The sequence below is a fragment of the Canis aureus genome, chromosome 2, assembly GCF_053574225.1.
Source record: "Canis aureus isolate CA01 chromosome 2, VMU_Caureus_v.1.0, whole genome shotgun sequence".
Taxonomy (NCBI): domain Eukaryota; kingdom Metazoa; phylum Chordata; class Mammalia; order Carnivora; family Canidae; genus Canis; species Canis aureus.
The window spans coordinates 56,954,809-56,977,010 of NC_135612.1; the positions used below are offsets into that span (position 1 = coordinate 56,954,809).

Here is a 22,202-nt window from a genome sequence, read left to right on the forward strand (position 1 = left end):
GCCTCTCTCTCTGTGTCTCTCATGAATAAATGGATAAAATCTTAAAAAAAAAAAAAAAAAAGAAGACCCTAGAGCTCGCACTCCAACACACAGAGCTGTGTTTCAGAACTTTTACCTGCTCGAGAGTATGCTTCACGCCCTCTGTCTTCATTTTTTTTATTTTCAAATTTCCCTTTTATTTCTGAGTCTCCTGAAATGTGTCTTCTTCTTCTTTTTTTAAGATTTTATTTATTTATTTGACAGAGAGGGTATAAGCGAGGGCAACGGTAGGCAGGAGGGGAAGGAGTAGCAAGCTCCCTGCTAAGCAGGGAGCCCAACTCGGGGCTCCATCCCAGGACCCCAGGATCATGACCTGAGCCGAAGGCAGATGCTTCACCGACTGAGCCACCCAGGTGTTCCTGAAATGTGTCTTCTGTTCCTGGCACACACCGAAGCAATCACTGCCAAGGCCATCCATGTGGTCACTGCTGCTAAAGCTGCGGGCAGCTCCCGTTCCTCTGGAAGGCAGATGCCACATATGACTGCCCCTAACTTACAGTTCTATTTCTCTTTGGACGTGACACCACCAAGGGGTAGTGGAGAGAGGAAGACTCTGGTATAAATTTTCCGCTCAAGTTCAGCCCCTGTTCAGATGAAAGCATGTGTACATAACTGTCATGCTCACTTGTTGGGTGGAAACGAGGCATCAGCACTACCGATCTACACCTGTTGAGATTTAGCCTAAAACATCCCCTGCAGCTTGTGAAGCCTACCCACTCCCCCACCTGTTTTGTAGGAGGAGAGATTGGGATCCAGAGAGGGTAAGGGATTTTTCTCAGGGTCAGACATGGTCAGAACGAGGGGCCAGAGCCCATTTCCACTGACTCTGAATATGGTCCTTTCTCTACTCTCTAGTGGCTTTTTAAAAAATGATATTAATGGTGTTACTTCTCATCTCTTTTCCTTATCTATTTTCTTTCCCTCTCCCCCTTCTTTTTCTCTTTTCATTTACTTCATTATTCTGCTCTTTCCTTTTATGAATGATTCAAACATTTATCTTTCCTTTGGGGTCATTAACCATGGGACTTAGGGTAACATGCAGTTTCTTAGTGCTGTATTCAGCCAGAGTGCTCCTGGTTCTCTGCAAGGGAGCCGAGCCAGTTCTTGGGGCTGAGAGCATCCCCGTGACTGATGAGGTGTGCCTCTCTGGTCCCAGGCCACGGCTCTGCAGCCCCGGACGCCTCCCATATTTCTTCTGACCTTTCCACTACAGCAGTTTCCGTGGCAGATTTAGGAGGCATTCTTTCCTTATACCAAATCCCTCCTCGTCTCTCTAATCCTTTTCAATAGATCCAAATTCCCATTTCATGTAATAGCTTCCCTGACACATCCTTTCACTGCCATCGGTGTGAGATGTATGCCTGTCAGATGGTGACACATCAAACTGGGTGCTTTCCCTCAGGCCCTCCGACTGCCCCTGACGGAACCCGCTCCACCCATAGAAGCACCTAGCATAAGAGACCAGACCTTTCCAGCTAACCTGTTGGACATCGGGAGTGCAAACTAAGTTCTTCCTTGCACTATGTGAGTCCAGGCAAATATTTCTTTAGCATTTATTGCAGGTTTTTTATTCATGCATAGGAGACTCCAAAGCAGAAAGAACGGGAAATAGATAATAGCACCAAAAAATGAAATAAAAGAGTCATTTTTAGCCCCACCTTCCAAACATGACTGCCGTGGCACTGGGTGTATTCTCACCGAGTGTGTAGTCTGTGCATACATGGCAACCCCCGTTGTCCCTCAGTGTTCCAATGTCCGATATCCTCATAGTCTAAATATGGGGACTCTATTATCTTTTCGTAGTTTAAGTTTCTAGAAGTAGAATTGGAGGACCAAATGATACAGTTTTCTTGAGTCTTGAGCCAATGTGGAAATGACAATTTGCTACCTCTTTGCCAGCACTAGGACAGTTTTTTAATAAATTCCAATTTGATGGCTTATCATGGTTTATTCTTATTTCAACTTGCAGGTATTTGAATTTTGGCAAAATGAGAGACTTAAACATATGTTGAGCCAACATTCATTTTGTTACCATATGAATTGTCAGTGTGTCAGTCTTTTACTGGTTTCTTACTTCTCTGTTCCCGTGTGTCACCTAGATAGATCCTCCCTAAATGTCACTTGCTCAGAAAGGCCCCTCACTGCACTCCAGCACACACCCCCCATGGACCTGCTCCATCAGGTTTCCATTGGCCCTAATATCTGTGGCCACACAAGGACAGGGCTTGGTCTGCATTGGTCCCCGCCAGCTGTCCCGCAGGAGTCATGGTGCCTGGCATAGGTGAACCCTCAACATGGTTTTGCGGTATCAGGGAGTGAGTATGCGCACCTGTCTGTGTGCATTGTCCTCAGCTGCCAACATCTCCTCTGTGCAATTATGACAAAGACAAGGTTGTTTATTCCAGTCTATTTGCTGCGACCGGTAACCTTCTGTCTCCATAGACTCATGACTTCTAGATGACACTATGACAGCATCTCAGTGGTATTTATGCGTAACTATCTCATTCCTAATATCGTGTGGCTTCAGCTATATTTAGGATGGTATTTGCTTTTGGCTTGCAGGTGTGTGCTTCATATCTCCAGGGCAGCTTCTGTAGCTCTGGCTCATTGTCCCATGGTCCCCACGGCAGGGCCCTTCATCCACTGTGCTGGTCCCGGATGGTCTCCACGGCACACGGACAAAAGTTCAGACACAATGGAACATGCTGGGGAAATCTCAGGTGAGGTGCCTGGGAAGCAGATTGAAAACAAATATGCAGAAATACAGCAGTTTCATTGGAGAATAATCAGTTTAGGCTGACCTTCAGAATTTCCTAACCAGCCGGGGTCAAGATGAGGACGTTCTTTGCGATCAGTAACCTGTCTTCCCTGCAAGGGACAGGAGCGTGCAGCACTACATGACAGGTGTCCTTGGAGGAGTGTGCTCTGTCCCACCCGATGATATTGATCTTGGTAAAAGCGACAGCAACATCGCCAGCAAGCTCACTGCAATCCCCACGCAGAAAGTCCCGGCGGCTGTTTCAAAGTGGAGGTCTTTGTTGAAACGTATTCCTGGAAAACAATGTTCTTTATTTGCTTCTCAAGATGGATCGAAGCGAGCTATGGAAACTTTGGAGGAAATGTGGAAAATTATCTGAAATGAAGCAATTTGGCTGACTTCCTTTGGGAAGAGATTTTTGTTCACAAACATTTATTGAGGAGGCATCAATATTAATGTGTGTTTTCACAGAGCTAGGAGATGCTCGGCGAGAATTTTTTAACTTTTGTTTTTCAAACCCTATAGCGTCTATCTCCCAGATTTTGATTTGGAAACAGAAGTTCTCATTTATATTGCAGAATTCTTTCATGAGCTTCATGAATTTCCCTAATGCAGAAGCTGGGATGAGAAGAGGCAGATAGAGACACAGCAGGTATTTCCCTCCCAGACCTCTGCACTTGCAGGTCCAGAGACGGGCAGGCTTAGTGCATCTCACCACCACTCAATCTTTTCTACAGGTTTGGAGTCAATGGTCTGAGTCTCATTTTCAAGACCTGCCAGCTCTGTTTGATTGCATAGCCTCCCTCTATCTCTCTCTCCTGTCTGCCTGTGTCTCTCTGTTCCTCTCTCTCTTCACTTCTATGCAACACATATGCATGTGTTTTCTTAGGCTCTTTCATGATTATCTCAGACTAGCTCTGCTCTGGAAAATGTGTCTCTGCTCAACCCAGAGGACACTTCCTCAGCAGCATACATCATTCATGGTTTGCTTCGAAGGGGAAGGTTGCATAACCAAACCATAATATCAGAATGAAGGAGAGAAGGATGCACACAGGTCAGCTCTGACGAGGTGTGCAGCTGAGCTTGGACTTTCTGGTTGTCCTGCCTGTGGACCCGTACTGCATCCACTGATACAAAGAGATTACCATCAGCAACAGTCTGGAACCCCGAGATGCCCATTCCCTGGAGGTGATGCGGCCACAGCCATGCAAATCTCAGGGAGGAGTAGTAAAGTCTCATTCTCTTTATATTCCTACCCTTTAACTGCCCCCTGCGCCCCATCATGCAGCATCATATTGCATGTGGTGAATATACTAATGTGTACTTAACTGTTCTACTGCGGATGGACATCTGGGATTTTAGTTTTATTTCATTTCTGCTTTTAGATTTTGAACTTCATAGATATGGAACACCTCAATCTAGGTTTGGAGATGAAGCTGTTAAATGCAGGGGGGAGAAAAGCACACCTAAAAGTAGACACTGACACATGATTTTCTAAAATGCATGCGAGATTCACCAAAATACTTATATAAGAATGTTCACGGCAGCAGTATTTATACTAGCTGCCAGGTGGAAATCACCCCAATGTCCATCAGTAATAGAATGGGTAGACAGATTCACAAGATGAAACAGATACAGTTCCTTGATAAGAATAAATAAACTAAAACGAAACCACATGCAGCGATATGGATGAAGCTTCCAGGAGTCCTACCAGGCAACACGCAAGAGGATTTAGTGCGTGATTATATTCTCATGAAGTTCAAACACTGCCAACACCGATCTGTGGTGTTGGGGAACAAGGCAGGTTGCTTGGATGGGCTTCTGGCTGCACAAATGTGTCCCGTTTGTGAAGATTCATCAAGCCGTGTGCTTACAACTTGTGATTTATGATTTATGTTCACTTTCATAAGAAGCTCAAAAAGTGTTTGTTCCCAGGACCTAAAGAAAAAAATATATATATATATAATTTTTATAGCAGCCCCTTGCTAGGCACCTCTTGGCACCTCAGCTTGCTTCCCCTTCTCAGGGTCTCAGGCCTGCCCTGGGAACACAGGGACCCAACCCTGGGGACTTCTGACATGACAGTCCAGGTTGGGCTTTAGCTTTCTGAGTCTGGTTGCTCTGGAGTCTCTCCAGCGGTGCGAGGGTGGGACACATTCCCTCAGGCTTCCATCTCACACCTGCACACAGGTTAGCCGTGACCTACAGGAGCTGCATCGTCTAAGTCCTCACCAAGGACACACAAAAGGACTTTTATTTTTTCCTTAAAGGCAGCATAATGTGCAAACATCTTCTCTCCCTACATCTCACCCTCCTGCAATGGTGCAGACTGTAGTCTCTGGAATCAGAGCAGTTCAGGAGCTCTCTATGGTTGGAGACACTGAACACAGCGCTTCAGTACTTGAGGCTCTAGTTCCTATAAGGTGGATGTGAGGGTGGATCACTCTCGAACGACGGGAGGAAGTCTGGCTGGGAGGACCGAGCAGGGAGCAGGAGGTCTGGCATGTGCTCAGCTCCTGAGCTGTAGGCACGACGGTGGCTGCATACCTCGCTCAGCGGAGCCAGTGCATCCGGATGGCGCAGCTGTCGTCCCTGGAAACTGCCGTAGCTGCCTGTAGAACCAGCAAGGGAACAGCTTCTGGGCAGCACGTCCCCTCCTGCAGCCACGTCTGCAGGGCTGGGGGGTAACAGACACGTGCTTCCTGCTCTCATCTGGAGCAAACTCCAAGACTTCTGATTTACTTCCAGGGTGTGCCTGTGAGCACAGGAGAGGGATGATTAATGTGTGAGCCTCTGGGACTCCAGGGCTCTTCCACAAAGTGAGATATGGGTCCCTCAGCAGGTGCTGCCCCACTGACGGGTGGTCTGGGCAGCTGAACCCGCTGATCAATGCCCAGCCAGGGGCTCCCGCAGGGAAACTGCTCTTTGCCCTGGGCTGGCTGGTGGGATTCGTAGTACAGCCTCACTTTTGAGAAGTGTCTAGAGGGATGCAGAATGCCGAGGTGGTTGATCTGTTTTGCACCAACCCAGCCACAAGGAGCAGAGGGTTTGTTTTCTTTTATTGTGATAAAATGCACATAAATTAATATTGACCATTTAAACCTTTTTCAGCACTTAGTACATCCACAATGCCATGTAACCATCACTACCATCTGGTTCCAGAACATGCTGTTACCCCAAAGGGAAACTCCGTATCCATATGCAGTCCCCTGACCCCCTTCTGTCTGTCCCTGGCACCCATGAATCTGCTAGAGAGTTTTCATCGCACCTAGATGTTGGTTTCCATGGGAAAATGTCACAAAGTCACCTCCTCCATCCGGTTTCTCCAGATCTGTTGATAACTTTTCAGTCTTGGAATTTCTTGAATGTGCAAGGTGGGTCACTGCTGGACTCCTGAGAAGCCCTGAATATAAACTGTGGGGATTTCTCAGGATTTTGGTAGGAGGTGTAGCCAGAAGTTGCAGACTGGCACAGGACAACCCAAACCTTGTGCTCTCTCTCCTATAATCCTATTTTTGCTCCCGACATCCTGCCACTCTTCCCTACAGGGCATGGGCTGGAGGACGGTGAGGAGGCCCCAGATGGATTCCTGAAGAGCTAGGGCCGCCTTTGAAGGAACTTTCAGATCCAGGCCCCTGAGGGTCCCGTCCACCTCAATGTCAACTGGCCACCCTCGAACAGCTCCATAGCGTTACTGTGGCTCTTCTCAGCAGCCAGGCCAGGGTGGGGTGGGGGGATCCCTAAAGCCACTTGTATTAATTTCTATCACTGCTCTAACTAACTGCCACAAATGTAGTGGCTTAGAGCAATACAAGTTTTTTTTCCCCTATAGTTCTGGATGTCATGAATCTTATGGGGCTTAAATCAAGGCATCGGGAGAGCCAGGTACTTTCTGGAAGTGCCCTGTCTCTAGTGGTATAGCCCTGCATCACTCCCCACTGTGCTCTGTCATCACATCTTCTCGGACTCTCACCAACCTTCCTGTGCTCCTCTTATGAGTCCCCTTGTAATTGTACTGTGTATCCATGTGGCTCACCCCTATTAAGATCCTTGATTTGCCTTACTGTGTAAGGTAACATATTCACAGGTTCTGAGGATTAGGGTGTGGGCATCTTTGGGGACCATTATTTGGTCTTGCTTTGAGATCTCGGTGACAGCACTTGGCAGGCCCTTTCGCTTATACAAATCATTCCTAGCTCCTCTGAGTTGGGATTCCATTGCAGAAAGCAGAATCTACTCAAGCTAAGCAGAAAGAACTGAGGCTCACGGTGGTAGACAGCTTACCAGATCCTGGAGGGCTTTAGGAACAGACTAGAGACGGAGTGTCCAGAGCAGACTCCTAACACTGCACTGTAGCACCGGGCTCCAGGGAAGCTGCTGTTCCTGCTCAGTGAAAGCCGCCGGGAGACCCCACTTCCCCGGGCCTTTGGGGTCACCATCCAGGGCAGCATCATAGAAGCCTCCCTGGTCCTCCTCCCCATTCCCTCATTGGTGTTGCTGCTACTTGACTCGGTTTCCAGATCAGCTCTTGCCCTAGTCTCAAGCTTGGTGGGACATACATGTGGAACATTACCTGGCTGCAAAGGAAGACGGGGATTGCTTTTAGCTTTCCAGCCACTGAGGTCCAGGAAGACACAGTGAGAAGCCAGCGGAGCAAAGATCTACCTCCAGGTCCCCCAGACTCCACAGTAGTGGATACTTAGGAGCCTTTCTTATTTCCCTGTCAGTGCAACAGCATTGATGATAAGGAAGCCCTGAGGCACTTGCCAGCCTTCTGGAACTTTTTGGGTCTTAGAACCATTGCCCATTCATGGACTTTGGAAATGTCCCGAAAACTGGGCTTGGGCTGCCGTGCCCAGAAATAAGACCACCCTCCTCTAACCTCCGTCCAAACCCAGACCCAGACACCTGTCCCGCCCCAAATCCCTCCACTGCCCAGTGTTTTATAGCTTTGTTGTTGTTACATGAGTGCATTTAAGACTTCAGGTTCCCGAAGGCAAGAATCATACACTGTATTTCATTGTGATTCCTTTTTTCTCTCCATTGCCCTTTATGAACCGGATATAAATTGGAATCCAACCGCAGGGTCATTATCCCCCAGAAAAAGCCCTGCCATGTCTACCCCTATTCTTCCTTCTACCTCTGTGTCCTTTGGGGCTCAGCACAGACTCTTTGTTCTGGAAACAGTCCCTGCCTCCCCACCAAGCCTTGTGTTCCCCCGGCCCCCTGAACGGTGTCTGTGGCTGTTTGCAGCGATCGATGCTTTCACTTTCAGACCCTGACTACTCACACCCCCGCTCTCCCTGGCTGCGGGTCCCAGGTCCCGTGGTGCAGGGACAGCTTCCGCCCGCCTTTGCAAGGCTCCCGAGACAAGCTCCGGGCCAGTTCATAAAGTCCTCTAAATGTTTGTTGAGTCACTTAATCCCTTTGTGGCACTTCTTCACCTAGAAGTTAGGGGAGGGATACGATAACAGATCAAGTAACAGAAATAGCCGCAGCCCCCACCATGAATGAGAAAAAGATGTCAACCCAGGAGGCCAGAGATGTGTTATGAAAGGTGACAACTTTGTCATTTTATGTACTTTTTTTTTTTGCTTATGCAACTGTTGGCCTGCATCCTGAGCCATATGCCTGGGAGGCTCACACGGATGAGGTGGTGGCCAGGACATGCCTGGCCTGGGGAGGGGTTTGTCCTCCGGAGCTCTCACTCCAGATGCTGCACAGGAGCTGCTAACTAACATCTCTGTTCCTTTATTACACCAGTTGGGAAATTAGGTTCAGATAATTAACTTCTGGTGTTTCTTAAACCTGTCAGACGAAGGGTCATGTGAGCAAATTGAGGTTGCTTTTTCTGGCCTAGCATATTGAGAAAACCTCTCTTGCTGGCCAACTTGGCAGGTGCTCTGGAACAGAAGTCCTGGCTGCTAAGTCACAAATAAAACTTCTATGGGTATGGTACTGCCAATTGGCTCCCATCCGGGCTGGTCCTCTGTGGGAGGATGTCTGTCCTCTGGGGCAAGATCTGGTGAGGGCTTGGGTGGCAGCAACACCCCGAGGGCATTCTGTCTGCATCACCTCCCTGCAGCTGGTTCCTCGTTGCTCTTGTCAACTTCCCTTCTGTTTGCTACTTACCTGAAGTCCTCTAGGGTTAGAGGCTAAAACGGATGTGTATAGTCCAGTGGGTCATGGGAACTGGTCACACTGGGAAAGATGCCCCTACCATCCTTGTTCACATGATCCGCTCTGAGCATGCTGGGGGAGACCTGAGCCCACTGTCCACACTTTCTTCTTTGCCACCCCTGCTGCACCCAACATAGATTGACAGGTGACGGCTACCTCCCACCAGGGGTGGGGGGGGGGCGTTAGCATCATAAACAGGTGAGTCACTCCTGTCCACCTGGAATAGTCACAGGGACTGGTACACTTGAAACTCCGTCCTGGTGCCCGTGGGAGACAGAATAATGGTGCCCAAAACTGTCCGCACCCTAATTCCTGGAACCTGTGAATGTGTTTCCTGTGAATGTGTTTCCTTATATTGGATACAAGATTTTGCATATGCGACTGAAGTTACACGTCTTGAGATGAGAGGTTAGCCTGGATTACTGGGGAGAGCCCACGTCACAAGGGGAGTAGGAGAGTCTGAGATGTGCTCAGAGAAGCAGAGGTCAGAGTGATATGCATCATAAGACAGGGAACGGGCACAGCCTCTAGAAGCTGGAAAAGGCGAGAAAGCAGATTGTCCCCTAGATCTTCCAGAAGGAACGCTGTCCTGCCGACACTTTGATTCTGGACCGATGAGAGCCACGTTGGAGTTTTGACGTCCAGAGCCACAAGATGATAAATTTGTGTTGTTTTAAGCCACTGAGTTTGGGTTAACTTGCTACAGCAATGATAGGAAATGAATACAGCCGCCTTGGGAGGCTGCTGCCCTCCACCAGCAGGAGAGATGACGATCACCTGCCCCAGGCTAGTGGCAGTCTGGTTTTTACATACACTTGGGGTCTGAAGATCAATGGAACAGTGAGTAACATGATGGGTTCACCTGTTGCCACTGGCCTTTAAAAAGCCCAGGAAAGACATCTGCCCCAACACTCTGCAGCACAATACAGCAGATTCTAACCCAAGTCAGGGTTCCTGGGGTGTGCACCCCATCACATGCCTCCCAGATCTTTCCTTTGTTCTCTGCTCCCACTCGCTCCCTGGGAACATCTATGTGTTCCAGTGCTTTCCTTGGATGTGTCCACCCCCCGCCCCCGACCTCCATGAACTTCGGCTCTGGGTGACTCTGATGCAGATCTTGTTCCTGCCCCCTGCTGTAGCTCCTGCAGCAAGGGGAAGAGCTTGCTCTTGCATGCTCTCCATGGCCATGTTTGGACCATTGATCCGATGCACCATTGCTTTGTGTTCCTCCTTCTTGCCATTCATGTTCATGTCCACATCTTTGCAGAATCCTGTGCCACACTCCAGAGTCAACTTCTCTTCCCTTTGGTACCAGCCGCTGGAGGGTAGTCATTCTTGCTCTCTTGTCAGGCAGTTCTACGGACGTTCTGCATGATAATCCCTACAGCCCATTTCCATCCAGGTTAATTCCCTTAGATCCCAGTCCCCCAGCCCTAGGAGAGTCCAGACAACCACCCACCCTCCCCCTCTACTTTACATCTATGCCACCATTCAATTTCCCCTGGCGCTTTCCATGCCTGTATCACGATTAGCTACGGAGTGGATGCATCAGGCAAGCCCAATCCAAAGAAAAACCATGTCACTCATTTTAACAAAGAAAATTTACTGTAAAGAATTGCTCATTAGTTTCTGAAGAACTGAAAAGGTCAAAAATATGCCTGTCTTAAGAAGTAGCAACTACCATTTCTAAGGCTGGGGGACAGAAGAAAGAAGTGGAAACTATCTCTGAATTGAAGCAGATTTCTATGAAGGGGCACTGCCTGGCTGGGGCCAGTGTCTCTGGACTGAGAGGAGGGTCTGTGATGCTGGGACCCAGACTTCAGAGGAGGGGACACTGGTCAGTTGGTATTGGCATCGCTGAGGGTATGAAATAGGCTGATTCTTCAAGCAAGGGTTGGACAGACTGTCCAGTGAATTCAGTCCCTTCTCTTGGAACACACTGTGGCCTCGAGGTGAATAATCCAGGGAGGAACAATAATTAATGCCTACTTTCTCTGAGGACTGTCCGATTTAGCAAATAAAAATATAGATGCCCAAAATTTACATTGTAGATCAACGATAGAGATTTTTTTAGTTTATCTCATGCAAGATCGTGCACACGCTTATGGTAAACAGGGACCTGTTATTGGTTTGAAACTGAAATCTATCTGGGTGTCCTGTATCTTACTTGTTGGTGCCCCTGGCTCCCCCAGCCCACCAGCCTCCCTCCAGCACCCCTACTGCCAGACCAGGCAGGAAGCAGTCAGCAGAGCAGAGATGTGGTCTGCAGAGCTCCCGCTCCAGCATCCCAGAAACAAGCAGAGCAGGATGGGTTTGGGGCTGAGACATGGGAGCTCACCAACTGGCACGTGGAGTTATCGTCACTTCAGCTCCTGTCTCCTGCAAATCTCTTAGATACTTATCTGATTGCTCATACCCATGGGAAAACTGCTGCTTGTGTGGACAGTTAACACTGGGGAAATTCTAAAGGTTCCAGAAATCTGAAACTCCCAATCCGTGGGGTAAACTACAAATGACATACAGACTCCCCTCCCCAAGCCATCCCTCAGACGCAGCCTTCTTCCTGTGCCTTGGATCACACGCCCTTGACTCTGCATCCTCAGCTCTTCCTGACTTGGCCTGGAGTAGCCACAGGTAAGACGCAGTGATGGGACGTGTAGTAGGAGGTGGAAGTACAGACACGTGTGAGTAAACATTAGTGCTCTTCATGAAATGGCACGAACGTCTCTGCTTTTCTTTTCTCTCCTGAAAAAAAAAAAAAAAGAATATATGGCTTTTTCTTGTACTCTGTCACAGAATGAATAACATTCTGTGAACAAACAGAGCCTTAACTTAACGCGGCTGATTTCACAGATCTTGGCAGATCTCTAGCTTTTCCAATGGCTACGCTAGCTCCTCCGGGACACTGTTGGAGTCAAGTCAAGATGTGTTGGGGTCACTTGGCTCAGTGGTTTCATTCAACTCCCTTTCCCTACCCCTTCCAGGTCCTTCCTTTTGTAGCTTTGTATTCAAGGACCTGTTCATCTGACATCACCCACTTTGACAATCTTAGGTTTCATTTCAATGCTAGCTCCTCTCAATACCCTTCCAGAAGGAAAACACACTCTTGCCCAGGCAGATATGCTTGTTTATTGAGAAACACATACTTGGCAGTTATCATCCTCCGCTTATAATAAGGGTTAAATGTGAGTAGACAGGAGTAAGCCCTCAAATGACCAGAGAATTCTCTCCGAGATATTATCGATACACTTTTCATTTTCCAAAATGGAAACAGCTTCAGAGTTTCTGATTATACATGTGTCTTGTAGAAAGTTCAAGGAAAAAAAATACGGATTAAATTACAGCTATGAAAATAGATCATCCGGAGAAAGTCACAACATAAAATTTTTTACCAATCACATTTACATAGCACCCCACACACATTCTTTTTGTTGTGATTTTTATTTAAAAAAATAGCATATTACTCATGTTAGCTAAGTTTTACTGCAGCAATAAATTAACTCTGGATTCTCAGTGGCTTAATAAAACAAAGATTTATTCCTCATACTTTTCCAACACAGATTGGCAGTGGCTCTGCTCTACTCAGCCATTCTGTGAGCCAAGCTCACAGAGACTCTTGTCTTGTGACCACACTGTCTGGACCGCATGGCCTTCTTGGTTGCTGTGGGTGGGGAAACGGGACTGTACAACCAGCATCAGTTTTTTACTGCTTCAGCCCAGAAGTCAAACAAGTCACTTCTGCACTCATTTTGTTGGCCAGAACTAGTCCTGTGATTCCACTTAACTTCAATGAAACTGAAAAATATGACTTTCTGCACGCCCAGAAGAGGAGGAAGACCACATATTGATGAATACGGGTGATGTTCCCCACATGTGGGTTCGTACTAAACATATTAATTTATAATCTACTCTTTTTAGCCTTTGATTTGCCTTGGGCATCTTTCCATGTGTCCTTGTCATTGTTAGTGACTGCACAGTATGTTAAGGTAAGTCTATACCACATTTTATTGACATGATCCCTTATTAAGGGTGGATAATTAGATTGGTTTAATTTCTCTCTAGTAAAAACAATGTTGTGAAGAGCAGTCTTCTACATAGTGTCTGTGCATATGCTGGATTTTTTTGCTAGTGTGAATTCTCCAAAATGAAAGCTCCTAGTCAAAAAACATGCACATTTTTAAATAATTTGTTACAGATTGACCAATTGTTCTTCAGAAAAAAAGGAGCCTATTAAGTCCTGAGAATAATGATCAATGTGCTTATTTCCCAAAAATTGTTCCCAGGACTACAAAGTAAATTTCTCTGTGAATACAATCAATAAAAATGATATCTGATTTTAACTATTCCGTTTCTTTGTTGCTAATGAGAAAAATTTTTTTCATGTGTTTATTAGGCCTTTGAATAGCGTGCTTTGTAAATTAGCCCATTATCCTCTTAATTCTGTGATTCTCTTTTTGCTTATTAATTATTGGGAACTCCTTACATATTAACTATATTATTAACCTTTTATAAAATATATTACAGATATATTCTTTATATTTTATTTTGTCATGTAACTTTTTATAAGACTTAAAAATAATAAATAATTATTACATAATCTTTACCTCCATCCCCTGATTCAAAATGCTGCTTTTATCATTCACTGGATATTTATATATATATTCTGGGCCAAATATGTGTTTTCTGTTGCCAGCCTCACCTTATTGCTTTATATTATTTTCTATTTCTTTAAAGATATATGTATTTATTTGAGAGAGAGAGAGAGAGAGAGAGAGAGAGAGAGAGATTGAGGGGAGGGACAGAGGGAGAAGGAGAGAGAGAATCCCAAGAGCATGAAGACCAATATGGGGCTGGATCCCAGGACCCTGAGATCATGACCTGAGCTGGAATCAAGAGTTGGATGCTCAGTGAGCCACTCAGGTGGCCTGCTTTATATTATAATGCGGTTTAAAATCGAGAAGGGAAAATTTCTATTTCTTACTCTTCCTTTTCAAAAACTTGACTATTTTAATGCATTTACTCTTTCAGATCAAAAATTCTTAAAATTTCTGGCTTCAGGACTCTCTTGCATTTTTGAACATTCTTGAGGACTTCAAAGAATGCTTGTTTCATGTGTGTTATACCTACTGATATTCACCTATTAGAAATTAAAACTAAAAAAAATTAAAACTGAGAACTATTCAAAATACTTATTTGCTAAATCATTTAAAAACAAATGCCATGTAACTATAACATGTTAACATAAATAATATAATTTTTATAAAAATGGCTATGTTTTCCAAAACAAATTATTGGAAAAGAGAAAAGTATTGTTTTACATTTTTGCAAGCCTCTCTGTCTGTCTGTTTGTCTCTCTCTTTTTTCCCTTTTTGGTGGTATAGCCCTGGTTACATAGCAGGGGTGAAAGGGTGTAGAACTCATGTGATCCATTTGGATTCCTTTAGGTGCTATCTCAGACAGTGGTGACTGTGAACAGAACTGTGCTCACCTGAGTAGTGTGACTCTCAAGAGCTCCGACTTCCCAGGAGCTGGGGTTTGGTTCATCCTGCTAGGCAAGCCCTGGGGACCAGCAGAGGTGATATCTGGGATCAGAGAGAATTGGAGTCTCCCAAGAAGTGAGAGACCAACCAGTAGCCATAGCTCTAAGGACTATTGCTTCAAATATTTCCAATGTCCAGCTTATTAGAACACTGCCTAGTTCCTACATCCGACTCAGCATGCCATCTACAGGTGGATGTTGTCTTGGTTAAAGCCTGTGAAGAAAATCTGACCCTACATAGGTAAGTATTTGGAAATGGGAGGGGTATTTTAATAGCTTTTTTGGCAACTATGGATATTCTTCTTTGATACTACACAAAAATTTAACAATTGGAAGTTTCTTAAAGATTGTTTGCTCTGTGGAGTCTGAAATGACAGCAATGAACTTTTCATACATTAAAACCTGTTTGTTTATCTTATCCTTTGAATAAATTATTTACTCATGGTTTTGTAATGTCATGTATTGGTAATTTAGAAGATATTGGTTCATTGAGTTATGCAGCTTTCCCAAATGCTGCTATATTTCATTATACAAAATTTAAAAAAAAATCACATTCATTAATGTCATCACTGATCTTATCAGAAAGTAGAGTCACCATTATATCTTTGACTGACTTCATTCAGCAGGCAGTCAGCAATGCTGGCTTAATAAGGCTTTTTTGTCTTCTCATTATGGAGTGCGCTTCTCCTGCGCTGGAAAAGGCTTCCCTGGCTATATTGTTTCTAGTTGGAAAAAAATGTAAAACACATTTTTTGGCTTTCAAAGAGCCCATCATGCCTACATTTAAATATTCAATGTCTTTTCCTTTAAACATCAAGCTATTAGTTTCAAAACGATGTAGCAAATTAACTGCATAGTACTATTCCACCATAATACCTTTTGACAATATTTTGTTGTGTGAGAAACAATAAGGTAAATTATTAACATATAAGAAACCAAAGAGGAGCACCTGGGTGGCTCAGTGGTTGAGCATCTGCCTTTGGTTCAGGTCTCGATCCATCCTGGGGTCCTGGGATCTAGTCCTACATCAGTCTCCCCACGGAGAGCCTGCTTCTGCTTCTGCCTGTGTCTCTGCCTCTCTCTCTCTGTGCCTCTCATGAATAAATAAATAAAATCTTTAAAAAAATAAACCAAGGAAACAGAAACGTTTGTCATATTTTTGTTTCGTATTACAATTTTCCCCAGTTTCCTTGGAATAGATTCCTTCTTGTCATAAAGTTGATGAATTCTCTCAAGCCCACTTGACCTTTCTTCAGGATCTAGACGAAGGTGGTAAATTTGTGAGTTGAGAAAAGTTTGTCTTCTGATCTTCTCTAAGCCAATAATCTGCCCATAAATACAAGAAATTAAATTATAAGTAAGGTTTCTTTTACTTTTGAACAAAATATTGCATTCTAAAATAAATTTTATGTAAAAAATGATAATTTGGTAAAGTTTTCTTTTTAATTTTTTTAAAGATTTTATTTATTTCTCAGTAAAGTTTTCAAAACTTAGGACTTGCAAAATCTAACAATAGGATGCATTATTTCTTGTTGGTTTCTGCATAGATGTGAGGAAAACGTTGGGATTTTAAAGTAATGCTTTACAGGGTATTATGGATATTTTTGCAGGAAAAAATAAGAGGACAATGGGACACAGTCAAAACACAGACAGCAAACTGAGGTAATCTTCAAAAATTTACACATTTATCCTCTACATTGGCTACTTTTGAACATTTTGAAGAAACCCATGAATACAAAAGCACACGATCTGTTAGCGGTCAGAATGATGACATCATTGCATGTCGTGTAGCCTGTGAGAAATTCTGTCACACATTTGGACACAAATCGGAAGTGAAAATGGAAAACAGCACCTGATTACTGTTATGGAAATAACTGGGTCTAGCAGACTGTCCCCTGAAAGAGCATGGGGAGCACCCCAGGGTCTCAGATCACCGTTGTTCCAGATGATCACTAGAATTTTCTTTTTAAATCAAATTCTAAAAGCTAATTCCACAATGAGTTTGGCTAGAATGGACTCAGCTGGGCAGAGAATTATTATTTACAGAGGCTTGATAGCTTAAATTTCTTTTATGTCCTTTAGCCAAGTTCTATATGACACTTTCTTATATTTTGTTAAGTATATTACCAGGTAATTTTTGTTGTATCTCAAGATTCTTCTCTTACTTTTTAATCAATTCTCTTGAAGTGAAATTATCCATTGCTACAGCCTCAACTAAAAAAAAAAATTTGGATGATTCCAAAACCTTTATCTATCTATACTTGATTATTTCCTGAGCTTCTCACCCAGATAACCAACCTTCTGTTTGACTTTTTCTTATGATAAAGAATTCTAATACTACAGAAGAGAGCACATTAATCTCAGGTAAAGCAGAAGACTGCCTTTGGCAAAATCCATTGGTTTTCAGGAGAACTTGAACCCCATGAAGTGTCCGACCACAAATTCTGCACTGCCTTCAGAACAAAGCCAAGCTCCTCGCTGTGACCCTTGGAGTCCCTTCACCGACCAGCCCCTCCAGCTCCTCCCCCAGACAACCAGAGCCCCAAACATATCAAACTGCTTAGATCATGCCAGTGTCTCCTTCATGGTTTTTCTCCTCAGCTCAAACGTTGTCCAGTCTTCAGATCTCTCCTGACAACCTCCAAGCTCCACGCAGAGTGGGTTGTCAATGTTTCTAGGTTCGGTGTCCCTGGGTGCACCTGTTAGAACACATATCTCATTGCATTGTACTCAATCTATGTATCTGTGTTTTCTCTAGACTACAAACTCTTTGGGGTGCCATGCTCATTATTGTGATTCTCTCACTGTCCCTAGGACCCATCCAGTGGACCTTAATTGTTGAATTGATCATTGAATCGAATGAGTGAATGAAATAATGAAGAAATGAAGAAAACAACATTTGTATGCTGAACTTCCAAACTGAATCCATAAAGGGATGGAAAATATCACACATTTATGTAAAAAAATTACCTTAGGCGTCCAGGATAATAAGCTCTGGAAGTTACCGAATTGCAAATGGTTTACAATCAGTTGTTTTATTGAACATCTCACGCAGTTTAATTTGGATTGATTACAACTTTGGAAAACCCAGAACCAAGGTAAGCTTTAGAAAAACATGGTCCATAATTGAGGCAGCTAATGACCCCTTCTGGGCGGCTGGGTTGCATATAAGCATCCCTGTCCTCAGCCTGGTTTGCCATAAAAAGTGCCATCAGAGGAGCCCACGGATGGTGTTAGCCTTTTCAAACTTCCAACAAGGGAGCTCCAAGCAATCAGATTGTAACAGCCAATTAATCTCTGGGTGGTGTTGGTGTAGCACTGGGTGCGTTGCAGTAATGAGCTCTGCTGCAGGCTGGAGGCTGGGACTGACTGCTCCCAGGACAGTCGTAGATACCTGGGGCTCACCCAGCTGGGGCCTGCAGAAGCGTGATCAGATGCTCTGTCATAACCCGGTGGGCCTCTGAGGAACAACCTGGAGGTAAACGTCCTCAAAATGGTCAAACCTCCTTACGGAACCCCTTACAGACTTTTCTAGAGGATCAGGTCTGCTGCTGGGTGATGCTTCAGTTGCAAACCGAGTCATAAGGAGGCCTTAACCTGGTTCGCCAGCCCAAGAAATGTCTCTGCTTTCCCCAGGGCTGTGCTCTCCATCCTCCCATCCAGCTGCCTACACCATGAATGTGCAGTCTGGGATTTCTTCCTTCACCTCCCATCCCCCAAATCCTTCTGCACTGTGATGCAGCAATCCCCCCTGGAGTCAGAGCATAACAAGGTCAACCCTGGTCCTCCCTTCATTGGAAGCAATGGGTCTTTCTGCATCCAAACTCTAGCAGGTAAAACACCCCCAGCCAGGCAAGGGATTACATTCTTGGAGCTGGGATGTGGCTTCGGTGGGCAGGCCACATGGAGCCCACAGAGCAGGAGGTGCCATGTGGGGGTGGGAGGGTGCATCTAGTCATATGGGGACCAGAAAAGTGTGGATTCTTGGAGAGTGCACTAGGGCTGTGTTTAGAGATGAACTGTGGAAAGGGACACAAGAAACTGAGGTTTTGGAACATATGTTCAGGGTTGAGTTTAGGAACCAAACAAAGAGAAATTAAATAGTATGTAGACAGCCCTGTGGAATGATTTTTAATTAGGAAACTCAGTCCCCAGCGTCCCTGAGATTTCAGTGTCCCTGAGATATTAGGGTCTGAATTCCTGAGGTACACAGTTTTGCTCTCTCCCTCTGACACTTCCTTCTCACCATGTTGGACAGTGACTGATGTCCGTGTTGCAGACTCTGGCCTGTGCATGATGGGCCATCCAGCTCAGCATGAGCCTGATGCTCCAGGCCTGTCAAAATGCCTGCATCGAGAAAGCCCAGCACCAATACAGGGAGCGGGTTCTGTGAAGGTCTGTGAAGCTCCCACACCCTTTGAGGCTGAACATTTTCTGTGCCTTTAGAGAGGGAATATTTAAAGCTCAGCAGCTTTTCCTCTGGTATCCGTACAGAGCCTGAAGGGCATTGGAGGTCACAGGCAGCCACAGAGATGCCTCATGTGATCTTCTGTGTCCATGTCCTATGGCCACTACAGCAAATTGATACACATTTAACAGTTAAAAATTACACAAACTTATTATCTTACAGTCCTGGATATCAGAAGTCTACAAAGGGTGTGTAGGACTGAGTTCTTTGTGGAGGCTCTAGAAATAGAGAGAACGGACACCTGGCTCAGTTGTTGAGCATCTGCCTTTGGCCAGGGCATGATCCTGGGGTCCCAGGATCGAGTCCCACATTGGGCTCCCTGCAGGGAGCCTGCTTCTCCCTATGCCTATGTTTATGACTCTCTCTGTGTGTCTCTCATGAATAAATAAATAAAATCTTTAAAAAAGGAAAAACAAAGAAATGGAGAGAACCCATTTCCTCATCTTTCCCAGTTTCTAGAAGCCACTTGCTTTGTTTGGCTCATGGCTCCTTCTTCTATCTTCAAAGGCAGCAACCACCATAGCATCTTCATCTCTGTGTTTCTGACCTCTGCTTCCATCATCACATCTTCTTTGCCTCTGACACCCCCGCCTCCCTCTTATAAGGAGCTTTGTGACTGACTACACGGGCCCACCTGGGTAATCTAAGATAAGGTCCCTATCTCAAAATCCTTACTTATTTACAAAGTCCCTTTCTGCATGTAAAGTAGCATATTCACTGGGGATTAGGATGTGCACATCCTTAGGGGTGCGTAGGGGAACATTATCCCTCCTCCAAGAAAGGACTAGGTGTAGACAGAAGTTCTACCAGACCCCATTACGGCCCAGGATTTCCTGGCCCAGCCCTGCTCCTTTCATGGGATGACTCTCATACAGTTGTTGCTCCACCTTCCAATAAATATCTGCTTTCTGGGGAACCTGAAATGTCACAGTTGATGCTGGCTTGGATGGCCCTGGTGTGTGAATAAAGCCAACAGAAGCCCATGTAGTACATTCACATTACACTTTACCTATAACACTTGACCACTGAGCTTGAGCATGTCTGACACAGCTCCTCTTCTGTGTCACCTTAGGGATGAATGGTGAGCCTCTCCAAAGTCTCTCAATGGGGGAGGAAAGAATGGTGTAGTGCAACCAGCACACCATCTTTAGGGTGCAAAAAGAGATATACCATAAGAACTGAGGATCTCTATCCTTTTCCTAGTCATTATTTTTAATTTGTGAAGTTACTGGGAGTCAGGAGGCATCTATTTTTTTTTTATTGGAATTCAATTTGCCAACATATAGCATAACACCCAGCGCTCATCCCATCAAATACCCCCCTCAGTGCCCGTCACCCAGTCACCCCCACCCCTCACCTCCCTTTCCACCACCCCTTTTGCATTCCCAGAGTTAGGAGTCTCTCCTGTTATGTCTCCCTTTCTGATATTTCCCACTCATTTTCTCTCCTTTCCCCTTTATTCCCTTTCACTATTTTTTATATTCCCCAAATGAATGAGACCATATAATGTTTGTCCTTCTCCGATTGACTTATTTCACTCAGCATAATACCCTCCAGTTCTACCCAAGTCAAAGCAAATTGTGGGTATTTGTTGTTTCTAATGGCTGAGTAATATTCAATTGTAGCCATAGACCACATCTTCTTTATCCATTCATCTTCGATGGACACCAAGGCTCCTTCCACAGTTTGGCTATTGTGGACATTGCTGCTATAAACTTCGGGGTGTCCCGGCTTTTCACTGTATCTGTATCTTTGGGGTAAACCCCCAGCAGTGCAATTGCTGGGTGGTAGAGCAGATCTATTTTTAACTCTTTGAGGAACCTCCACACAGTTCTCCAGAGTGGCTGCACCAGTTCACATTCCCACCAACAGTGCAAGAGGGTTCCGCTTTCTCCACATCCTCTCTAACATTTGTTGTTTCCTGCCTTGTTAATTTTTCAGAAGGCATCTATTATGCAGACACAGCACACTCATATTTGCAAACTATGTTGGTACCGATTCCTCCTCAATTTCCTCACTCAATCCCATACTGTCTTCTACATTTGACTGACAAGGAAACTAAGGTTCGCCCAGGTATGTCACTTGAGAAAATCCCAGAGTTAGTGAGGGTGGAGGCATTGCTGAGACATACATGGCCTCATGTGGGTTTCCTGGAGCCTGCAGGGCAGTGGGAAGAGGTCCAGCCACCTGAACTTCATGGAGGAGAAACATAAAGCTCAGAGATGCTGAGGGACCAGCCCCTGGTAGCACAGCTGAGATTCCACCCAAAGGCTATTGTCTTTCCTGATATATGGTACTGCCACTTAGACAGTGATGCTGCTAATTTCGCACAAATAACTAGTAATTAATTAGCAATCATCAGAGTGAAGGCCTGAGAGTTTGGAGAAAAATAGAAGTCAGGAAAGAATAGACTCCACACAGTCCCTGACTTCATTTCATAATGTTTATTTTCCATTCATATGCCACTCAGCATGTCTCATATATTTTTAATGAGAACGTTCTATTAATGCCAATGGGATTGATTTTTAAGGGCGCATTAGGAGCAGCAAAACACGACTACTGTGCAGAATTGACTAAGATCCATTATCCAACCACATTCACTCTGACCTTAACCCTGGCCAGCAGAGAAAAATGGGATATTAGCATGTCTTGAGAACCTTGTATGCCAGCATGGGAGAAGGCCTGAGCCCATGCTGGTTCCGAACATGTGTTCCTTCTGAATAGCCTTGCATGAGGAGCTGGCCACAGAGCCAGCCCAGGTTTGGGCAGAGCAAGGAGTCAGAGGGGCTTGCATGGTCCCATGTACTCCCCCCGACCCCACTGGTCTTGGCATCCCACAAGGCTCGCAGGACACACACAGGGTCTAGGAATGGACTCCAGCTCTGGGTGCACTTTTGCATCAGTTCCCTCATCTGTATACTGGGCATAGTTCCCATACTTAATCTATATGCTTTCAGGGTTGATTAAATGAGTTAATAAATGTGAAACTCTTAGAGCCGTCCTTGGCCTGTGCTATGAGCTATAGAAGAGCTAGCTAATGTTACGGGGATTGCTGCTGCTTTTGTTACATCTAGAAGGAAAGCATTGTCAGATCTATCAGAAGCATGGTACAGATTCTCTAGGTGGTGCTTCAGGTATGTGACGAAGAGGTACTGTACTCAGATAGTCTTCCATGATGGAAGCTTATGATGGGATACAGAAATATTTCTTCACCAGAA

General features: G+C 45.1%; 2 long non-coding RNA genes across 3 annotated transcripts in view; both read left to right on the top strand.

The window, feature by feature from the left end:
• The window catches only part of LOC144298875 (uncharacterized), a 12,352-nt gene extending 6,454 nt beyond the window's left edge, over positions 1-5,898 (top strand). The window contains exon 2 of the long non-coding RNA XR_013365755.1: positions 2,602-5,898. This is a non-coding gene — a long non-coding RNA (uncharacterized LOC144298875). The remainder of the gene's footprint in view (positions 1-2,601) is intronic.
• Positions 5,899-13,567: 7,669 nt separating this feature from the next.
• The window catches only part of LOC144298884 (uncharacterized), a 31,122-nt gene continuing 22,487 nt past the window's right edge, over positions 13,568-22,202 (top strand). Inside the window, exons 1-3 of one of the 2 annotated variants that reach the window (XR_013365758.1) lie at positions 13,568-14,757; positions 16,127-16,178; positions 17,331-17,614. This is a non-coding gene — a long non-coding RNA (uncharacterized LOC144298884). The remainder of the gene's footprint in view (positions 14,758-16,126; positions 16,179-17,330; positions 17,615-22,202) is intronic. The other variant, XR_013365759.1, reaches the window with a different exon arrangement.